The following is a 21,117-nucleotide window of genomic DNA, read 5'->3' on the forward strand; positions in this document are numbered from 1 at the left end:
CCACGTGCACCACACCCGTGTGCATGCATTGCGTGTGTCTCTGAGTGTGCATAGACACACACATTACATATATGTGCACGCAAACACACTCACGCCCACATGCACCACGCCTGTGTGAATGTGCATGCGTGTGTATCTGGGTGTGCGCACATGCATACATGTACATATATGTGCACGCAGACATGCCCACGTGCACCACACCCATGTGCACGTGTGTCCATGTGTGTGTGCAGGCAGACACATGTACATATATTTGCACCTGGACATGTCCACGTCCAGGTGCACCACACTTGTGTGCACGTGTGCACACGTGTGTATCTGGGTTGCACACACATGTACATATATGTGCACCTGAACACACACATGCCCATGTGTACCACACCTGTGTGAGAGTGCATGCACCCCCCGACCCAGGCTTGGGCACGGACATGTGTGCAGGTGCACAGCACAGACAGGCCTGGTTTGCACACAGGGACATGTGCAAACACATGAGGTACGTGCAGACCTCAGAGGCTGAGTGCACACACACGAGTGTTCATTATATGCGTGCAAGCATGCCCAATCCATGCAGCTGGTGGTGGAGAACAGAGTGGCAAATCCCTCCAGCCTTGAAAAATCTGGGTGGTGTGAGAAACAAACCTCTCAGATGTATGAAGGTCATGCTGTGCTTTTCACAGTTCCCAGGAAGGTGTGAGGTGCTACCTGTGAGTTTTAAATTGGGCCAAATGGAGACCAGCAAAGTGTCCTGGACTCGGCAACCAGGGCTGGCCGGCTTCTTGGTCCTGGGATTGCTGTGCCCGGGGTGCATGGCATCCCCCTGTCTGTTTGGGTAGCCAGCACCATGGCCAGCTCCTGTGCCCTAATCCATGCCCCACTGTTTGGGATGCTCTTCTCCCCTCCTCCCCAGGACTCCTCCTCCTACAGGAAGCCTTCTGTGTGTTCCCCAGGCTCCTTTCCTTCCTCAGGAGTCTTCTCACACAGGAAGACTGAGCCATATGCCTCTCTCACAGCACACATCCCTCCCATAGGATCTTTTGGGAAGCATCATTGGTCTGTGACAGAAAATGCAACCCAAGCCGGCTTAAACCATAAAGGGATTGGATTGGCTCATGTAGACAAAGAGTCTAAATTTTATGGGTTTCAGGTCAAGTGTGATCAGGGCTCCAGCTTCTCACATACTCTGTTGGTCAGAATTTAGATCAAGTTACAAGGCAGGCTGGGAAGTGAGGTGTTTATTTGGGCCACATCTCACCCAGTAAGACACCCAGGCTTCCATTTGTGAGGAAGAAGGGGCACTAGGTAGGGGAGCCTGGGCCACATGGCTAGAGATACCACCTTCTGGGTGTGCTAGGACATCCCGACACAAGGCTGGGCAGGCTGGGCTGCAGCCTGTGGCCAGGGCTCTGTGCTCATAGGCAAGCAGAGCGGCGCCTTCTCCAGGAGCTGCAGGTGGGGGGCGGGGACTCAGACACTGTGCTCCCCTTGGGCACCCACACGCTGCTGGGGACACAAGACTTAGACACAGGCAGGGGTACTGGAGGACACAGGAGATGGGCAGACAGAGGCTGAGGAAGGGTTTCCTTTGGGTGTTTTGGGCAGGGAAGAGGCAGGACGGGCTGAGGCAGAGAGGACCCCAGACGTGAGCTGGCCTGCTGCTTGGAGAGGGGAGGGGCAATGCTTGCGCCCACCTGGCGTCAATGGGCTGGATTCGGTGTGGGACCGGGAGAATGGGTCGGCTCTCCTGGCTGTCCCACTTGGCAAAGGCCCGGGACCTGACCCGCCACCCCTGTCACCCACTTCCTGGCCTCCTTGCCTTGTCCAGATCCTCAGAGCCACAAGTGCTGTGCCCAAAGCCAAAGGATCACGTCACTCGTTAACAAGCCCCTCCTGCAACAGGAGAAGCTCTGGCACCTCCCCCCACCCCCAACCACGGGTATAAGGGAAGGTTGGCAGACAGGCACCCGGTCCTGGCCCCCAACCCAGAGCCCCTGAGCGCTAAGCCCCTTCCCATCATCCCCCATGCTGGGGGCTGTGCTGAGGCCTGGAGCAGTCTCTGCACGGGTCTCCTGCTCTGGTCCAGCAGGGCGCTGACCCCTGCCGCTGCCAGAGCCCCACGGCGCCCTCCGGAGGTGCACGGATGTGATGCAGACCCATCCAGAGGACAAGGTGGAGGCAGACTGAGGCAGCCGCTGGCCTGGGGGTGGCCGCTGGCTTCAGCCCACCCTGGTTTCGAATCCCATTCCCTCCCAGTACCTGGGCTGCCCCGGGGCCTGCCGAGCAGGGGACAGGGTCTTCACCTGAAGGGTGTGCTGTCTGCGGCACCCAGTGGAGGCCAGTGCGCTCCAGGCGTCCGTAAGCCCCAGTGTCCCTCTCTCCCGCTGCCCGCACCCCAGATGCGCCCACCAGCAGAGGTCCCGAAGCCGCGCCATCCCTGGGGCTGGGGCCCTCATCCCGGACAATCAAACACACTAAGGGAACACGTGGGATTCTGTGAGTGTGACCTGCGTCCGCATGTGGGAATCCGCCATCACCACCGGTTACAGAACAGGGTCATCACCCACACACTTCCCCACTGGGCCAAGATCACTGGGTGGGCGCGCAGGGCGGCAGCAGGGTTGGGCACTGAGCCAGAGCAGAGGGGCTGCAGGAGGCCAGCGGGCTCCCAGGCGCCCCACCCGCTGCAGGAGCGGGAATCGTTCCCCTGCACCGCCGCCAACCTTCCCACAGCTGACTTTGCATAAAGACCTGCTTAGAGGCAGGGAGGAGGGAAGGGAGTTTGTGGTCACACCCGCCCCAACCCCAGCCCCGGGCTGCGGCGCCGGGACCTCTGTTCTAACAGTCGCGTGCTTCTGAGGTTGTCCGGTGGGGAAGGGGGGTGGGTGGGGGGGTGGTTCCTGGCGCGGCCCTCTGCGGCTGGCTTCAGGGACCTGAAATGCAGCTGTGTTGTTGCGTGGACCAAAGCTTGTTCCCTTTTCCGGCTGGGGACCATTCTGGAGCGTGGACCTGCCCCACGGGCCTTAGCGCCATCCATGGGAGGACGCCGGCCAGTCTTCACTTTGGGGCAGGCTCATTCGAAGACGCCATGAACAGTTGCGGACAGGCTTGTTCCACTTGGGTGAATGTTGGGGTGGGGGGGCACCCCCTTGCCAGCAGGCCCACGGGCCCCACGCATGCGACGTCGCCCTGCGCAGAGCCGCTGTCCAGGGGACGCTCCCGCCAGCCATGCGGGCTCCCAGCGCCCACTGGGCTCCCGCGCCCACTGGGCTCCCAGCACCCACTGGGCTCCCGCCCGCGACTGGGTCTGGTTGGCGCTTTCCGGCTCAGATGCTCTAACCGGAGTGAGGTGGGACCTCATGATGGTTTGCTTTTGTGGCTCTTGAGGACTAACAATGTTGAGATTGTGCTTCCTTACCATCAGCTCCCTCCTCAGTGGACTGTCCATTCAAGGGTTTCGCCGGTTTGCTTAACTTCCTATGTCAGGGTAACGAGAGGCCACAGGCAGCTGTGGGATCGGCACGGAAGTTCCCGGCCTGCCCTTGCCTACGAGGTCTTTGCTCCTCCTCCAGTGCCGGTGCCGGTGCCAGTGCCGGTGCCGGAGCCGGAGCCGGAGCCGGAGGAAGTCCTTTGCTTCCGCTGGGCCGGTACTGGGCTGGGACCGCTGGGCTCCCGCCTTCCAGCCCCTGGAACACAGCACTCCACGACACGTGCTCTCCTCTGGGCTCCATGCTTTCAGGCGACACAGCCAAGTCCTCTGGCTGATTTTTCTCCTTAGAAGCAACGTGTGATGTTTCTCCGTCCACCATCAAGGGCTCATTCTACACCTTCAGTTTCTAGCAGTTTGAATCCCATGAGCCCGAGAACGAATTTCTTGGTCTGCTGACCCTGACTCTGTGAGCGTATGCATTTTACTAAATGTGGAAAACTGCCAGCCCCTCTGCCTTACTTGTTTTCTGCGCTGTGCTCCTCCCCACCCCCTCTGAGACCCTTGTCCCCATCTCTACGCTCACGAAGAGTAGACTTTCTGGTTTCACCCCCTCCCTTCACGCCTTCCTCCTGGTCACGTGGGACCCTTTCCACGGATCTGTGTTCACGCCCCGGCCGTGCTGCCCCTCCCTCCGGCGCTTGGACTCGCACTTCAAGTGGTTTTATCTTCTGTGCCAGTTGGTCTCTGCGGGCCGTGATTCCGGCTGCGGGTCAGCATTTAAGAGCTCTCAGTGTGGTTCCTATTTGTCCTGGGCGAGCCCCCACGGTCGCTCTGGGCTGGGCTGGGCCTGTCCTGCCGCTGGCTTCTCCGGGGGCTGTGCACATCCAGTGTGGGTTTCATTCCCGGCAATCAGAGACAAGTGTACGGGCCACTTTCCCAATACCCTCCTCTGTGTTCTCCAGATATCTTCTCTTTCCTGGGACCCTCCTTGGGGTCTTCTGGCCAAAACGTGGGGGTTTCACGGGTTCACCCCGCTGTGTGTCTCCAGCTGCTGCACCGACATCTGGGTCCACGTTGGCTGAGGACAAAGTAGAAAGGGAAAAGTGTGGGTCTCTCTTGCCTTCTCGAGAGCACAGCTCCTGACCACAGAGGGAGTTCTGTCCTTTGGCATTGGCAGCGGGTACCCACAGACCCACTGCTGCCGTGCCGGCCACTGCCAGGGGCATCTGGGGCTGGGAGCTGGGGCAGAAGAGGGAAGGAAAATCCCGCAGGACTTTCTCCCACTCTCCACATTGGGAGTCCTCTTTGTCATTCTTTGGGCTGGAACTAGAGGGAGTTTCTCTGAGCTCTCCTGTGGGCACCAACACTCGTCCCAGACCTCAGGACGCTAGAGGGAAAACGGGGGGAGACACCAGTGACTTGATGGTTGCTCCGGATTCCAGCATCTTCCCCAGTTGCAGGCTGGGGCCGACTTTGCAGGGTCCTGACGTGGCTGCTCAGGGCCTCCGGTCTGGAGACACTGATGGAAGCATTGGGTACTGCTCTGTCTCACCCAGGACCTCAAGGCCCGGGACTTTAACACAGACCTCCCTCCCCAGTCTCGACCGCACCCTAGTTCCCCACGGGAGGAGAAGGCAAAGGGGGCAGGGTGCCCTCAAGTCACTGCCTGTCTTCGAAACAGCAGGGAGCCCCGACCCTCTTCTGGGATCCTCGGGAGGGTCTCAGCTTGACCCTTGAAGCCGAAGCATCACCCCACGTGCAGAAGGTCAGGGTGAAACCGGCCAGGCCCAGTGATCGGGCAGCAACAGTTGGGCCTTCGAACCCCAACGTCCTCACTGACCACGCGCCTGGGCCCGGCTCCAGGCTCCTGCATCCGTCCTGAGCTGGGTCGGGGGTTAGGTGAGTGCGCGCATGCTTGTCTGACCTTGTGAAGGTTCTAGATTCTCCAATAAGATGAAATGTGCTCTCCCCGCTAAGACGAGGCCTCCCTCCTTGATCCTCCAGCAGCACCTTCCTGTTCTCCCGGGACGCTGGCCTGTGGCGCCTTAGATGTTTGTGCCAAAGTGTCTCTCCTTTCCTGTCGCCGAACGGAGGAGAGAGCCAAGCATCCATGGCCCAGATGCGGCCTCCACGGGACGGGGTGCGGGTGAGATGACGGGGCCCTTGGTGGGCGCGGCCGGCACGGCGACGGCAGCAGATGGCACAAGGGTGTCACTGTGGCGGTGCTGGGGACAGTGACAATGGCGGCCTGGTGACCCCATGTTGGCGGTGGGAATGGCAGCCGGGTGCTGAAGGGACATCCGGACCCACCCAGCCCCGGGGATCCCCACGGTCACTGCAGGCCTCTTGGTGCACCGGTGCCTCCTGACGCCCGGCCACGGCCAAGTCCGGTGAGGGGGAGCTGGCCAGGAGCCGAGCCTCACGCCTGCCAGGCTGCTGGTGACCGTGGACCTCCCAGGCCTCTGCACCCTGTGGGTCCTCCTCACACTCCTCCCAGCCCCGCAGGTCCCAGGTCACCTGGTGAGACCCCTTCCCAGTCTGCGGGGGTGGGGACGGGAGATGACAGTGGGAGGCCAAGGTCCCAGCGCTGGGGCCGCCCCTGCTTTGAGCACTTTCGCTTGTACTCCCTCCTCCCCTCAGCGTCTTGGGAGGCAGCGCTGTCTGACTGGCGTTTCCCAACCGCAGAGAAGCCCAGTAATTCCCGCAGACCTGGGCAGGGGCAGAGCAGTGGGGGGCAGCCTCAGCACCCTGGCCTGGGGCCTCTAGGGACGGGGCTTGAATCCTGCAGTCAGGAAGGACGTGCTGGGACCCTCCCTCAGGGGTCAGGGCTCCTCCCCAGCCCAGGGCAGCACCCGGGGGTGCTGTGTCTGTGGGTGGTGGGCCTGCGTGTCCTCAGGGGCCTGGGGAAATGGCATGAGAGGGCCGGGGGCTGGTGCGCTGACCTGGGTCCAGGGGTGGGGTGGGAGGGCGAGGGAAGGGGAGGGAAGCGGATGGGCGGGAGCCCCTCTAGGACCCGGAGCCACGTGAGGAGGGGTCTGGGTGCCAGCAAGGCCATGGTCTCCACCCCCTCTGCCATGGGAAGAGTGGGAGCTTACCCCGTGTGGGGGTTTGTGGGGACACAGCACACTGGAGAGGATGACTGAGGGGCAAGGGCTAAGGCCCCAGAAAGGCCAGGCTGCCCTTGGTCCTCACAGGAAGCCCAGCCACTCAGCCGGAGGTGGTGGGGTGGACTAGGGAGCAGGGGGAGAGGCCAAGGTCACAGAGGGCGCTAGAGGACAAGGAGGGGGAGCTGGTGTAGGGGTTGGGGGCAGGGAGGGCAATTTGGAGACGCTGTGCAAGCAGGGGCAGGGTGGGCCCCGGGCTGTGTTCGGGAGGGGCACAGGGCGCCTTCCCTGCCCTCCCTTGCAAGGACCCGCTTTGAATTTCGGGGTGGAAGCCGCAGTTTCGGAGCCTCCACTCTTGGCTTGGAGCCTTGTTGGAAACAAGCTCGGATCAGGACCCGGAGACCCTCCCAGCAGGTTCGCAGAGGGGTCGTGGCGGGGGGGGGGCCAGGCCCCGGGGGACCCACCCTGTGGAGCCGTGGGCATTTCAGGATGTGTGAGGAAGGCTCCAGGCTGCTTCCCGGGCCCCTGGGAAGAGGGCAGCCCACCCCCAGGAGACCCTTCGGACAGCCCGCTGTGGCACCGAGAGCGGGGTCTGGAGTCCCGGGGGATGGTGGCAGGTGGTCTGCAGCCCCAAGATGTGACCCAAAGAGGCCCCGTGGAGCTCCCGGAAAGCAGGTGAGATGAGCCGCCTGGAGGAGGGGTGGGGCAGGGAGAGCAGAGGGATGGAGGTGTGCTGAGGAGGGCCAGCGGTGGTCAGCCTGCTACCCCTCCTCCCTGCCCCAGGACACCTGCCCTGTGACCCACTAACACCCTCCTTGACCCGGTTTTGGGTGGCCGGCCCCTTCTCCATCTCACAGCCTGTTCTCACCCCTGATGTGGCCGGCACGGCTCAAAGCTGTGGGCACACCTCTGCGCAGCTGGGCTGTGGGGGGGGGGGTCTGTGCTACCCACAGCAGCCCTCCCACCTGGGCCCCTGCTGCACTCGGCAGAGGGAACAGGGAGGCTGCCAGAGGCTGTGGCCACTCGGCCGTCCCAGTCCAAGTCCAGAGCTGGGCGGCAGGGGACGGGTCCGTCCCTCTACCAGGGACCCTGAGCCATCTACCATGTCGGAGCCTCCGTCTTCCCATGTCTCATACCCACTTCACGGACAGCAAGTTCCAGATGACTCTGCCTGGGAGGCTGGGCTAAGGGGCACCCAGAGACCCAAGGCAGAGAAAGCAGCTGGCCCACAGGGAGATGGAGGGTGCACAGGGCTGAGGGAGGGTAACCAGGCCAGCCGCAGGATCTGAGGAAGGGACGTCTTGGGGCCAGCTATTGGACACCCTGGTTTCTGCCAACAGAGTGATGTCAGTGTTGGCCAGCAGCTTCCGGGGTGGGTGGCAGGTGCGGAGCTGGGAGGGGTTGCCTGGGAGTGAAGCAGACAAGAGTCCCCTCCGTGGCCGGCCGCCTTGTGCTGGGGCTGGGAGTTCCCCCAGGAATGCCTGAGCCTGGCTGTGCCCCTGCCCTCTGCCCTCAACCCCTGTCCGGAGCTGACCTGGCTTCCCCTGGGGTCATGCTCTGCTCGCTGCTTGCGCAGACAGCCTCACATCTGGGTCTGGGGCCCAGGTCAGCTGATGGGGGGCCACACAAGGTTTCTCTCCCTTCACAGAGCGCCTCCTAGCCAGGCCGGGTGGGGGTCCTAACTCAGAGAGCAAAGAAACCCAATAGGACCCATCCATTCATGGCAGGAGACTGCTTCAGGCCTAGGGGGATCAAGGAGCTCATGTGGTACCCTACGCAGCCTGTCCCACCCCTCGGCTCTCAGACAAGCTCCTGCCTGTGGCGTAAAACTGGGTGCCTTCAAAACATGAACTTGCTACAGGGCCCCAGCAGAAGAAAGGCAGAAGAGGCTGGGAGGGGGAGCATCAGGAATGGGGTCCTGGCATCCTGGGGCCCACGGGAAAGAGGGATTCCGCCCAGATGCAGACCCTGAGACTGAGATTTGTCTGCCGGAAATTTACTGGCTAAGCTGATGGGAACTTCTCTTGTTAGGGGTCAGCACAGCGAGCTGGGTGGAGGGAGAACCTGAACTCGGTGCCCCATCCTGGAGGCCTCAGCTGACCCCACAGGAGCAGGGATGGCCCCGAAGAGCTGTCCCAGCCAGGGACAAGGCTGTGGGGCTCTGCAGGGCACGTTAACTAGTCCTGGGGTGTGGGCTGCCCTGGGGATGGCAAGCGAGGGATCAGTCTCACAGAGGGAAGCAGGAGCTGGTCTGGCCACACCTCAGTGGCAGGGAGCAGGCTGCATTGGCCTGAAGGGGTCTCTGGGGGTATCTGTGGGAGCCACTGCAAGCTCCATGGTCCGGGAAGGGGGTAGGCTTGACGGCAAAGCACCTGCTTCTGAGACTCCCCCACATCTGGCAAGGGCTCCCAGGTGAGGAGGCTCCAGTGGGAGGGTAAGAGGTAGCTGGGGAGGAAGCTGCCCTCTTTGGAGGACTCGGGTGGGGAGACCTTAGACGGGGAGGGGCCACAGGGTTCCCCTTCTGTGAAGCACGGCTTAGTGGCTGGAGAAGTGCTTAGGACAACCTCCTGATGCACAAGGATCCAGACCCCAGGATGCCTGATGCGTTAGGTTCCCAGATGGGACCTGAGCACTGTTTCTGCCTGGGATCAGGTCTGGAAGCAACCTCCCACCTCTGGGCCAAGGCTGACCCTGACTCTGAGCCGGCCACAGTGAGACCTGACCCTGGTCATCCTGAGCCCTGACCCTGGTCACACCCTGAGCCCTGACCTCGGGCACTCACAGAACCCTGACCCCACTCACATGCTGAGCCCTGACCCTAGTCACATCCTTAGCCCTGACCCCAGGCACACTCTGAGCCCTGGTCCTGGTCAGACTCTGAGCCCTGATCCCAGGTCACATCCTTAGCCCTGACCCCAGGCACACTCTGAGCCCTGGTCCTGGTCATATGCTGACGCAGACCCTGGTCCCAGGCTGAGGCCCCTCCTCACTGGACATCCGCTGACACAGGCTGTGGCATGGGGAGGCCTGGGTAGGAGAAGCAGAAGGCAGTAGTGGTGGGAATTCTGCCTCCAGGTGGGCCTGTGGGTCTGCTGACGCCCACTGGCAGGTCCACATAGCATCCTGGGTGCTCGTGTCCTCACCCCTGCCTGTCCCCTCCAGGCCTGTCTCCAGGCAGGAGAGGCGGAGTCCTCACCGAGATCGTCCTCACTTTATTTTTATCCCCATCAAGCCCTATAAATACAACAGTGATCACCAAACATGGGCAATGCGCTTGACGTCTCCCACCCCAGCGCCGGCCCTGGTCACCAGAGGAGGCCGGTGAGCTGTGCACCCACATGGCCCAGGACCCAGGCCAGAGGCACCGATGCAGCTGGCTCACGGGGACAGACCGCTTCGCCCCTCCCATCTCGGACAGCCTGGCGCTCCGCTTTCTTCTCGGTTACGGTGCGAAGTACAGATGGCCGGCTGTGGGCCAGGCTCTGTATACTTTCTGTCCTTGGGCTCGGTCTCAGGTACCCATTTCCCCGGGAGGAGCTGAGGCCCAGAGAGGTGGAGTGATTTGCTCAGAGTCACACAGCGAGGACAAGCAAGAGCCCGGTCTGAACCGGGACAAAGCTCCTGGTGTCCCGGAAGTCACCTCTGTCGGGGCGTGGCTGCGCCATGGACCAGCATGGGGCCCAGGGGCTGAGGGGAGCCGGGACCCCCAACTGCTGTCACAGTGCTGCCACCGCTGGGTGTCCCTCAGAGCCTTGCCCATGAGGCCCTTCCGCCTAACGTCCTTCCACAGCCGCAACCCTGCCCTGACGGGCCCTGCAACACTTGTGGGGGGACTCACCGAAGGCTGGGGTCTTCCAACCGGAGGGTCACAGGCTCAGAAAGACTGTGTCCCGAGGCCCCACCCCGCATACCCAGGGCCCAGAGATCCCCAGCCAGGAGGCCGTGCTGTGCCCCGAAGGTGACGCTGAGCCCAAGAGAGGATGGGAACCGAGGTCAGAGGCCTCCTTCTCCAGTTGCGAACGGAATGTCCAGATCTGGAAACGCCCACGTGGCTTTGGACACGGGGGCTGGACCTCGAGCCTCGGGCTCCCTCTCCCGTGGCCCTCCCTGACCACCAACCCTGCCGGGGCCTGGGACCAGGCACAGCGGAGTCCCACCAGCCGGGCCCTTGCCCTTTGTCGTGGGGGCTGTGCTGGGCCCCACGAACCTGGTCTTTTTAAGGATACCTGCGGGTTACCTCCCGCGGGGAAGGGAGACACCTGGGGGTCTAGTCCCATGTAATAGTCCAGACTATCTCCCAGACCCCGCAGCTCAGCCACTCCCAGCCCTTCACTCACTCAACAAACACAATGGAAAGCAGCCACGTGCCAGCCGCTGCCCACAAGTAGCTCCCGGTTTGGGGGGGACAGACGGTGCCTTTGGTGCTGTGAACAGGGCAAGCCGGAGGAGGCCCCACACTGGGGCTGAAAGTTAGGAAGGCTTCCTGGAGGAGGGGCAAGTGTGTGGGAAGGGCAGCCTTGAAGAAGGACGGAGGATTTCCTCTTCCAGGGGAGGAGGCAAGCAGGGTGGAGACCAAGGTTGGAGGCCGAGGTGGGCAGGTGTGGCCAAGGGCCTGAGGCAGCATCTGGAGAAGCCTGGAATGCCGGCGGGTGGCACTTGGATGTGATCCTGGTGTGATGGGTGGCCCGGGAGGGGTGTCAGGCAGGCAGTCGCCCCCCCCAACCAGACCAGACCCGGTGCATAAGCTGGGGAGGATAGGAGCACGGCCCGGGCGGGGCCTGGAGCCGCGTGCCCCCCTGCTGCACCCTGGACCCCATCAACAATCCGGGTAGGAGGGGCAGGCGGGTGCTTCCCGCCCACACACAGCGCTCAGCAGCGTGCTTGTGGGGAGGGAGCCCCTGGAAGTACAGAGTGTTGTGATTTTGCAAAATGCTGTTCTCTGTGATTTTTACCTTCACTCATTAGCATCTCATTACCATGTTTCCCTGTAGCAGCAGTGGGGGTGGGGGCTTGGGTTCGGGGCGGGGGCGGGGCGGGGGGCTTGGGTTCCGGGGCGGGGCGGGGGCGGGGGCTTGGGTTCCGGGGCGGGGGCGGGGCGGGGGGCTTGGGTTCCGGGGCGGGGCGGGGGCGGGGCGGGGGCTTACCCGAGTCCGTTCTTGCCTCTGTGAATGTGAGAAGGCGTGTGACTGTGCGGGCGCATGGGACTGTGTTTGTGCGCAGGGGTGCCTGGAAGGGGAAAGGGAGGTGGGGGCTGAGGCAAAGCCCTGCACACCATGTTTGGGCAGAAACTGACACAGGAAACGGATGGGGCCACCTTCCTCAGCATCCATGTGAGATTCATGCTGTTCCTGCCTGACAAACTCCTACTCATCCCTCAGTGCCCAGCCCAAATGTTCCTTCTCTGGGAAACCTAACACCCTGGTATTCAGATCGTGTGCTGTTTTCTCAGACCTTCTAACAACAGACTCACGGCTCAGTAGGTGACTCTTTGGTCCTGTCCCTCCCTCCACTCCTTGGAGATACTCTGCAGGCCTGTCTGTATGTTCTCAGCACCAGTGCCCAGCGCCCACTAAGATATCAACGACCAATAAGATGCCCCATGAGCTCAGCGTGTGCCACAGGCCTCCAGTAGGCCAGGCCCTGGGCTGAGGGCCCCTAAAGGCGTTTCTGGCCTGACCCACTCAAGCCTTCTGTTAGCCCCGCAGAGCTGGAAGCATTACGGTCTGTGCCACCACATGCATGAAGAGGCTGAGGCTCAGGACTGACATCTGACCGGCTGGGCCACCTGGCGGGCACACGGTAGGGCCAGGCTCAAGCCGCACACCCTGGGGAAGGTGCCACAGGGCCGGCAGGAGGCTGGGGCTGCTGGTTGGCTGTGGCCAGGGGGCTGGCGGCTCAGCCGGAGGGAGATGAGAGGCAGGGGAGGGAAGATGGAGCCGGCCTGTCCCTGAACATTATCAAAAGAAGGATGTGCCGCATTTGCAGAGCCCCTCGGAGGAAATCCAAGTGGGCCGCAGGCTGCAGCTAGGTGAATTCACTATGAGGACCCCCTAAGGGGTGCCCCTGGGGGCCCGGGCTCTGCTCCTCCCTCGTGGGAAGTCCCACTGCCAGACCTGCCTTTCCAGCCTTGACCTGAGGGCACACTCCGTGGGTGCTCCCCCCGGAGCCCAAAGCACAGTGTGGGGTGAGGGCGTCCCCATGCAAGGTGGAGGGGGCCCGGCTCTGCCCTTCACACCTACTTCTCTTGCCCCTGATTTTCAAGCCCTCAACCCCGCTCTCCGTGATGAGAGGAGTCCTGTCCTTCCTGAGCCCTGGGAAGGGGTGCTAGCCTGTCGCGCTGTCCCCAAACCCCCAGGTAACACCTAGAGCTCAAGAAGACGGAGGCCTGGGTCCTGCTGAGGGCCGCGCCTTTGCCTCTGTCCACTTCCTGTCACCCAACCTTTGTCCGTTGGAACTCAGTCTCCTCCTAAGAAAGCCACCTACCTGTGTGGTCCTCCCTCCTCTGGCCCTGGGGCATCAGCGGGAGGCCTGGAGAGGCTGAGCCCCTCTGCCGTGGGTGCTGGAAGAACAGTAGGGCGGGCTCAGGCAGTGGGAAGAGGTACCAGCCTCTGCTCACAGTCCTGTGTCTGGGGGCCACCGTGGGCTGCTGTGAGCCACCGCATTGCCAGGGACGCAGCCGGGACTGTGCCCGCATCCAGGGGGACAGAAAGCAGCGAGCATCAAGGCCACAGCCCCTTAGCTTAGCTCCCCGCTCACGTGCTCTCACCCCGAGCAACTGCTGGCCGCCCGTGTGCCCAGCAAGGGTCCCCAGCTCACCACCCTGGGGTCTGCCGCATAAACTGTGTGCCACGGACTGTGAAGAGAGGGAGTGGCGGGACCCTGCCTCCTCGGCTCACAACCCCATCCTGCAGAGAGTGCCCAGCGGCCCTGTGTGTAGCCCTTCACCCTGGCCAGGTGTCCCACCTGTGGGATGAGGAGTAAAAGGTGTGGTGCAGCAGAAGGGGTTCTGAAGTCCGTGGTGGCTGCAGAGGTCAGGACATGTCCCCCAAGGAGCGTGGGACAGCCCAGCAGGGACACCCACCACCCCCTCCCGGAATCGCTACTGCTCAAGGCTTCCCCATGCTGGCCTCCTTATTGGGGGTTTGGGGGGGCTTCCCTGACCCCAGCCCCCTTGGGTCCCCTATGCCCCCGGTCCCACTCCTGCACAGCCTCCACTCAGGTCTGCCTTACCGTGAGCACCGTGTGTGTCCAGGCTGCGTCCTGCCAACGGCTAGGTAAGCCCATCCCCCGCCACAGATCAGGTCCGAGGGCCCAGCAGGCAGCTAGGAGCTTAGCTCCCAGGAGGAAGACACTTCTTTGGCCCGGAGCTGCCCAGGGCAGGGGCCCAGGGACCCAGCTCTGGCCAAGGGGGTGGGGATCTAGGAGGAGACCTTAAGCAGGCAGGCTTGGGGCCAGAGCGCAGCAGTACACCGCCCCATGGTCCCATCCTCCTTCCCTCAGGTCTCCGCGAGGCAGAAGACCTACCTGGAGCCACCTGGAGTAAAGGAATCTGGGTCCTGGTGACAGCGAGGTCACCCCGCAGCCCTGCCGCCCAGCTGGCCTTGAAGTTGTAGTGTTAGAAGTGAATAAACTCTGACCTTGTCTAAGCTGATGTCATCGGGGTTTTCTGTCCTTAGCAAACCGATCTGATTGTTTGGTATCCCCAGGGCCCAACATGTGGCCTGACAGCGGAAGCCAGGATTGTGCAATGAGTACATGATGGTGAACAGAGCAAGACCTGGTGAGACACCGGAGGGGATGCTGCTGGGTGGCAACCCCGGGTGGCAGGTGTGGAAGGCAAGCCTTGGGGTATGGAGATGCCGCCTCCCTCAGGGCTGGGGTTCCCAGGAGGGGCGGCAGACGTACCCCACACCGAGGAGGTGATTAGCAAAGATAACACTCATGGATTTGCTTTTACTTTTTACTTTTTTTTTCGCCACTGCTGTTTGGCGTCAAATATCTGGGAGGCTGTTACAAGTCTCACGGCTGAGTTGATGCCCTAGGAGCCCCGTGTAGTGACAAGCCCGGTCTCCAACGGTCGGGGGTGGGGGGTGGCGCGGGCCACCTGCTATCCCCTGCCAGCCCTGTCCCAGCCCGTGCCCCTCTCGACGTGCCCCCTGCGCAGCTGCCCGGGCCCGCCCACACTCCCAGATTTGCTCTACCCACCTTGTGCCTGGGCCTGCCTCACCAGCGACACGGGGGCACCATGTGGAACCATGCTCACTCACACGCTTGTCCCTGCTTCTTGAGGCCACGCCACACGCCTGCATGCAAGCACAAATGTCCTGCCTCCCTCCGAAAGCCCTCCTGGCTGGACACTCACTCGAAAGGGCGGCAGGTCCATCCTGAGGTGCACAGGGGTCGCATCTGCTTGGAAGGGGATCCGTAGCAGCAGGGAAGAAGCAGGGGCCTGTTTCTCCCATGACAATGAGGCCAGGGGCGCAGTTGGGGCAAAGGTTCCCCATCCCCAGCTTGGGGTCCATTCCCTAGCTCCCCACGTGGCTGCTGTCTTCCAAACATTGCCCACATTCGGGAGAAAGGACAAGGACACAGAGAAATCAGGACGGTCAGATCAGCTGGCCAGCCACATCCTTCCCTTCTGAAGGGGCCTGAAGACTACTGTGCCTCCCACGGTCATGCCCCTGCCAGGACGGTCACACAGCCAGCCCTTGCTGACCGTGAGGCTGGGCACATTCCTGCCCCAAACAAGGGACAATGGGAGAGTAGGCCACCATGAGTCTTGGGTTCATGAGACTTGATGGGGAGCAAATGAGGGCTACTGGAGCAGTGTGGCTGTGTGAGCCGTGCTGTCTGGGCAGGGGTGAGGGAGCCAGGCTCCAGCGCATGGAGAGCATGGGAGGAAGGGAGGCTCACTGCAAACCCCACGCTGAGCCCGCCCTGGAGACCCAGCATAACCACAGGGAAGCCTGCGTTGTTTCTCACGGCAACAAGCATTTCCAGGTACAACTTTACTGAGAGGTACTTCAAGGCTCCTTCTGAAGACCTGTCCCCAACCTTGTTGCTCGCACCCCTGCTGAGGTCTAAAGGGAAGATCCAAATTAGGGTACTGCCCGCTAAGGACAAGCCAACCCCTGCTCTCAGGTAAGAACTCTCCCAGCAGGAGCCAGTGCCCGCCACTCATTCTGCTGGCCGTGGACATCCGCCTGGAGAAGGGCCTGGTGCTCCCGTGGAGCCAGAGCATCTGGCTCTCAGGAAGGCGCCTGTCTTGGGAGACCTCTCCCCTGAAGCCCTAGGCTGTGGTCGGCAGTCACCGCCACGGCCTCTCAGGACCAGAACAGGCTTCCTTTGCACACCAGCTGTCCTGCAGGCAGGACGAGAAGCCCCGTCCAGATCCTGGCTTGTCTGTGAAATGGGCACATGTCACTGGCCCACAGCCATAGTGATTACGGGCTGTGACACGGGCTGATCTGAGCAAACGCCTGTGGGCCTGCTGGTGCCCCCTCCTCCTTCCCCCCTGCACGAGCACATGCACACACACCCGCGATCGTCCCCACGCTCTCATCCAAGCACGCACGCACGCTCACCCTCACACACTCGGTCACACACTCTCGTGTCCACACTGCTCAGCGTCCAGGTGCCCGGTGCCCACACATACACGGATTTGTTCTCACTCAAATCTTGGGCGCACACACCCGTGCACAAACTTAAGACCTGAGAACCACCCGATCATCAGGAAGCAGCGCCTGTCCCCGAAGCCCTGCTGCAGGAGGCTGCCTCTGCGACCACTGGCCACCAGCAGGTACCGGGAGGCCGCCTTTGCCCCCGCGAGGAGAGCACAGTGCTGGTGTAGGGAGGCGGTGCGGAGTTTGCGGCCCTGGCGTGGCTCACCCGTGGGGCCGCAGGCTCAGACGGGGCACCCTGGCCCACGGTCCTTCCACCAGGGGGGGCCGGCCTGCAGGGGAGGCGGGGACAGGCGGGGACGGCCGGGGGCCCGGCTCCAGCAAGGCCTCTGGAGGGGCAGGTGCTGCTCCCGGGAAGGGGCTCCACGGGGCCGCGGTCCCAGGCAAAGGCCTTGGAGGCCGGGCCATGGGCACGTCTTGTCTCATTCACTTTCACGGTCACCGTCTCCCCCCTTCTCCCCGGCCAGCCTCGGATCCACGGATGGACACTGGGCTCGGGGTGACAACGGGCCTGCCACCTCACACGGCTAGGGAAGGGACCGCGCGGCCCTGGGGACCCTCGACGCCACTCAGGCACGCTAGGCTGAGAAAGCATTTCTGGCCCAGCCGGCCGCCGTCTCCGGCCGTTTCCGGTCGTCCGCGCGGGGCGATCTGGGACTTGTAGTCCTCGGGCGCACGCTGTCCGCGGCGCGGCGCGGTTCGGGAGGCCATTGGCTGGCTCGAGGCGCCGGGGCCGACGGGACGGGCGAGGGACGACCTAGCGGCGTTCGCCTGACGCGGGAGGGGCCGTCACGTGACGTGTAGGGCCCGGCTCCGCCCCCTGCACCACCCCTCCCGCCGAGAGCCGGCGGAGCGCGCCCGCGAGCCACCCCGGCCCAGGTGAGGCGGCGGGGTCTGGCCGGGTCCGGCAGGCGGTGTCACGGCGGTCCGGCCGGGAGGGCGTGCGGCCCGAGGTCGGGGCCGGGGATCGGGGGCCGGGAGGAGGGCGCAGCGGGGCGGGGCGAGGGGGTGGGGCCTCCGTGGGCGGGGTCGGCACGAGGGGGCGGGGCCGCCAGGGGGCGTGACCACAGTGGGTGGGGCGGGGCGGACGGGCGGGCCGGGGGCGCTGCGGCTCCGCCCCCCGGGACGCCGGTGCTTGCGTGGGGGGGGGGGACCCGCCTGAGGGCGCATGCGCGCGGTCGCCCCGAGGCCTCGGTTCCCACTTGTGGGGCGCGTGGGGCGGCAGTCAGCCCCGCGCCCTCGAGGCCGTCGCGTCCGCGCCTTTCCGCAGCCCTCCGCGTTCGGCCTGCGAGGCCCTCCCGGTGCCGAGCGCTGGGGCCTCCCGGCCGCGGAGCTCGCGGCGGACTCGCCGCGCGCTGGCCCCTGCGAACCCCGGGGTCCCGCTCCCGGCGCTCCGTGGGCGCCGTCCGGCGTGGCGCGGCAGCCGCGCATGGCTCAGGTAGGGGCCCAGCCCCGGCGCCGAAAGTTCTGGTGCCCGCGCGGGGGCTGCTGCCGTCCGGCTCCCTCGCGCCGCCCGCTGCCGGCCCCTCCCCGCGGCCTGGCCGTGCACCTGTTGCAGCGCGCCCGCCGACGGCCCTGTCCCGACGGTGCTTCCCGCCCTCGGCACCCCATCCTCTGCCCGCGCCGCGCGTCTGCTTGCTTTCTGCTCTGTGGGGCCCGCGGGATCCCGGCGTGGGGACGGCGCTTCACGGAGGCCCCCCCCCCCCCCCCCCGGACAGCGACTTGGGGCACGGATGCGGATGAACCGGGTCGGTGTGGGGGTGTTGCAGCCCGTGGGAAGGGGACGCTCAAGGTTCAGCCTGGGGCGTGCTGGGTCCCCGGGAGAAATCTGGTGCCGCAGCTGCCTGCCCAGTACAGTGCAGGTTCAGGACCCAAGTCGTGGTGCGGTAGCCATTGGAGATGGGCAATTCCAAGGAGGCTTCTTGGAAGAAGTGGAGCTTTAGCTGGGCCCCCTCCACACCTGTGCTCTGTTGGCCTGGCTGCCCTGACTGCCCGGGGAAGTTCCCTGTGGCGGCGGTGTGGGTGCCTGTGCGCAGGGACTGCCGTCTGGGGCGGGCTCACAGGCTACTGGGCAGGCCGGCACTTCCCCAGCTCCCTGCTGCCTTTAGGTTGAAGGTTGGGGTCTGGCTCCTGCGTGTCGCTCCAGCCACATCTACCACGTACCCCAGCTCTGTCAGGGTCCGTCGCCTGCACGTCTCACCTGTCTTCCGCCAGTGTGACAGCTCGGTCTCCTTCTTGGAAGGCCCTTGTGTTCTGGATGTCTCTTTTGGAACCTCCCTGTTCCCTGCCTCCCCTGGGGGAGGACCACCCCCCACCTGTGGCCCGCAGCCCCCGGTGTTTGGCTTTTCTTCTGTGTCATCCTGAGATGATCTGTGTCTGTGTGTGTCCTGCACGTGACCACACAGGCCTTCATCTCGGTCACCCTTGCGTGTTGGGTGCCCAGCACGGACTCTTGCTGGCAGCCCGCAGGTTTGGATGAGCCAGTGGACGGGCAGTCTAAGGCGGCAAGGAGACCATGGTGAGAAACACGGCCGTGGCTGGGGTTTGTTCACCATATGCAGAGCTTGAGGCAGGGAGGTGGAGCTTACCTTCCAGCTGGGGGTGCAGGCTGCCACTGTGACCCAGCCTGTCTCGAGCCGTTAGTGACAAGGGCTAGATGTGTGCTGCAGCGTCCCAGAGAAGGGAGGACCTCCTAGGATGTGGGATTTGAGCAGGGCCAGGCAGCAGGGCAAGGTTTGGTTGGGAGAAAGATGGGCGGGCATGCTGGGGGTGGAGGTGCCCGTCATCCCTGCCACTCTCATGTGGCACTCGGGTGCCGGGCTCTGGTCCTCAATAGCTGAAGCCCAGGGGCTCAGCTCATCCTCCCAGTGAGCGCAGGACAAGGGCCTGTGACTGACCCCGCCCCCAGAACAGGTGAAGAAACAGGCCGAGAAAAGGGGACTTGCCCCCAGTCCGTTCACTGCAAAGTCCCGAGACCTTACCCGTTCCGCCACAAGGCTTCCAAGGCTGGGCCTTTTGTCGCTCGGACAGCTGGCCACGGCTTAGGTGTGCCTGTGGCTCCTGGATTTGTTCTGACAGCATCGCGTGTTGCGAGTGGAATTACTGTGCCCCAGCGCCCCGCAGTGCCAGGCTCTCAAATAGTTCCCCTGTCGCTGCCACGTCCCGTCCCGGTGACAGAGCCTGCGGGAGAGGAGCCGACTGACAGCAGGAACGAGGGTTCTCGCCCTGCTTCGGCTCCCTGCCGCGAACACCTGTCTCCCATTTGGGAGTAGGAGGCGGGCGACGGGAATTGCCATTCCTGGTTCTGGGTGATGAATGTGGGGCTCAGAGGGAGCTGCTCCCGCACCCGACTGGGGCCTCCGTGCGCCCCCCCGCCGGCTGCCCGCGTCTGGGAGCCACGTCTCTGCTGCCCACCTGGGGTTCCAGGCCCAGGCCCACTGCCTGCGACGGTGCGGTGAAGCGGTGAGGTTGGTGGGGACGGAGCAGAGCTGAACCCGCGTTCACGTACCATGCGGCCCGTGAGCACCGCTGTGGCGCCAGAATGTCTTGTGGGAAGGGAGCTGGTTGCCTTGGCCCAAGTCCTGGCGGAGAAGACAGGACTTGCCCGTGAGCCAGACCTGGTACCTTGCAGCTGCCCGAGCCCGAGGCGCTGACAGGGACGGCGACGCCTCTTGGGGGGCCTCGGTTCAGTGTGCTCTCTGCCGCCCGGGGCTGTCCTCAGAAACCTGTGGCAGCTGGGGGATTGTCCCCGTCAGCCTGAAGCCCGGGCAGGACAGGTGTGAGGTAAAGGTGACCGTGCACTTGTCCTCAAAGCCGCACCGTGTGGGATGGAGCCCTGCCCAGCTTTCAGGCCCACCTCGGGCTCAGGGAAGCCCTGCGAGGACGTGGGCCGGGTGGTTGGCTGCCCGCGTCACTGTGCCGGAGCAGTGTCTGGGGCATGGGATCTTTGGCAGGGCCCTGCCGTGGTCTTTCTGTGCCCAGGGGTGCCACGGAGATGGGGAATGCTTGGAAGTGTTCTCGAAGGTTCTGTCTTGCACGCAGGTCAGGATATGCGGTGAGTGCGGGGGCTGCCCTGAAGCCGTCCCTGGCGTTGTCACTGAGGCTCCTGCGTGCAGGGTATGGAGGGAGGCCACAGGGAGGGGTTGGTGATGGTGTAGAGAGACCACCCTCTGCCCCAAGTGTGTGCGGCTGTGGGCGGGGCTGGAGGGCCTGGGTCCTTCCCTATGGGGAAGGGGTCCTGGATGCTGGCGAGGCCTGAGATGAGTCTTAAAACCTGAGCAGCAGTTGGGGGGGGCGGATGGAACGGGGTGGGGGGTGTTCTCCGCAGCAGGAGGCCTGGGGGCGGCACAGCAGTGCTGGTCTCCCATGGGCCTGTGTGACCAGGGTCAGGCTGTAGGGGCCTGGGAGCCAGGTGAGGCCTGGATTTTGTTCCTGAGCCGGGAGCGGTGGGGTGGGGGTCTGGGACAGATGGCAGCTGGGCCAGCGGTAGGAGGCTGCCGCAGGCAGTGACAGGCCCGTGCCTTACCCCCGTCCATGGGGTCCAGGCCTGGGAGCCTGGGCTCAGGATCCTGTGGCTGGGTCCATGGTGGTGGTAGCTAGGCCATAGGCCCCCGCCAGGGAGCGACTGGTGGCTAGGGACTGCCGTGTCTCTCCCTGCAGGACGGGGGTGGCAGGGTGCTACTGTCCCCGCAGTGCCAGGCTCCCACTCTTGGGGGGAGAGCAGCCCTCCCTGAGGCGGACATGGGAGAGCAAGCCCAGTGGTCACGCTGACCCCGCAAGCCCCAGCCTGGAGCTCTGGCCCCACAAACCATTAGTGTTTTCTGTGACTGAATCGGTGGAAGATGGTGTTATTTTCCGCCTCTGATTTTCCCTGAGGGAGGGACTGGGCCCAGGCCTGACTGAGTTCCGT

At 63.8% G+C, this 21,117-nt stretch overlaps 1 protein-coding gene across 4 annotated transcripts in view; it reads left to right on the forward strand.

Annotated features, from left to right (window-relative positions):
• Positions 1-17,377: 17,377 nt before the first annotated feature.
• TSNARE1 (t-SNARE domain containing 1) overlaps positions 17,378-21,117 on the forward strand; it is a 91,271-nt gene continuing 87,531 nt past the window's right edge. For all 4 annotated transcript variants that reach the window (XM_047725836.1, XM_047725834.1, XM_047725837.1 and 1 more), the window contains exon 1: positions 17,378-17,646. The gene's annotated coding sequence lies outside the window, so the exon portion shown is untranslated. The remainder of the gene's footprint in view (positions 17,647-21,117) is intronic.

Source organism: Lutra lutra, chromosome 4, assembly GCF_902655055.1.
Source record: "Lutra lutra chromosome 4, mLutLut1.2, whole genome shotgun sequence".
Taxonomy (NCBI): Eukaryota; Metazoa; Chordata; class Mammalia; order Carnivora; family Mustelidae; genus Lutra; species Lutra lutra.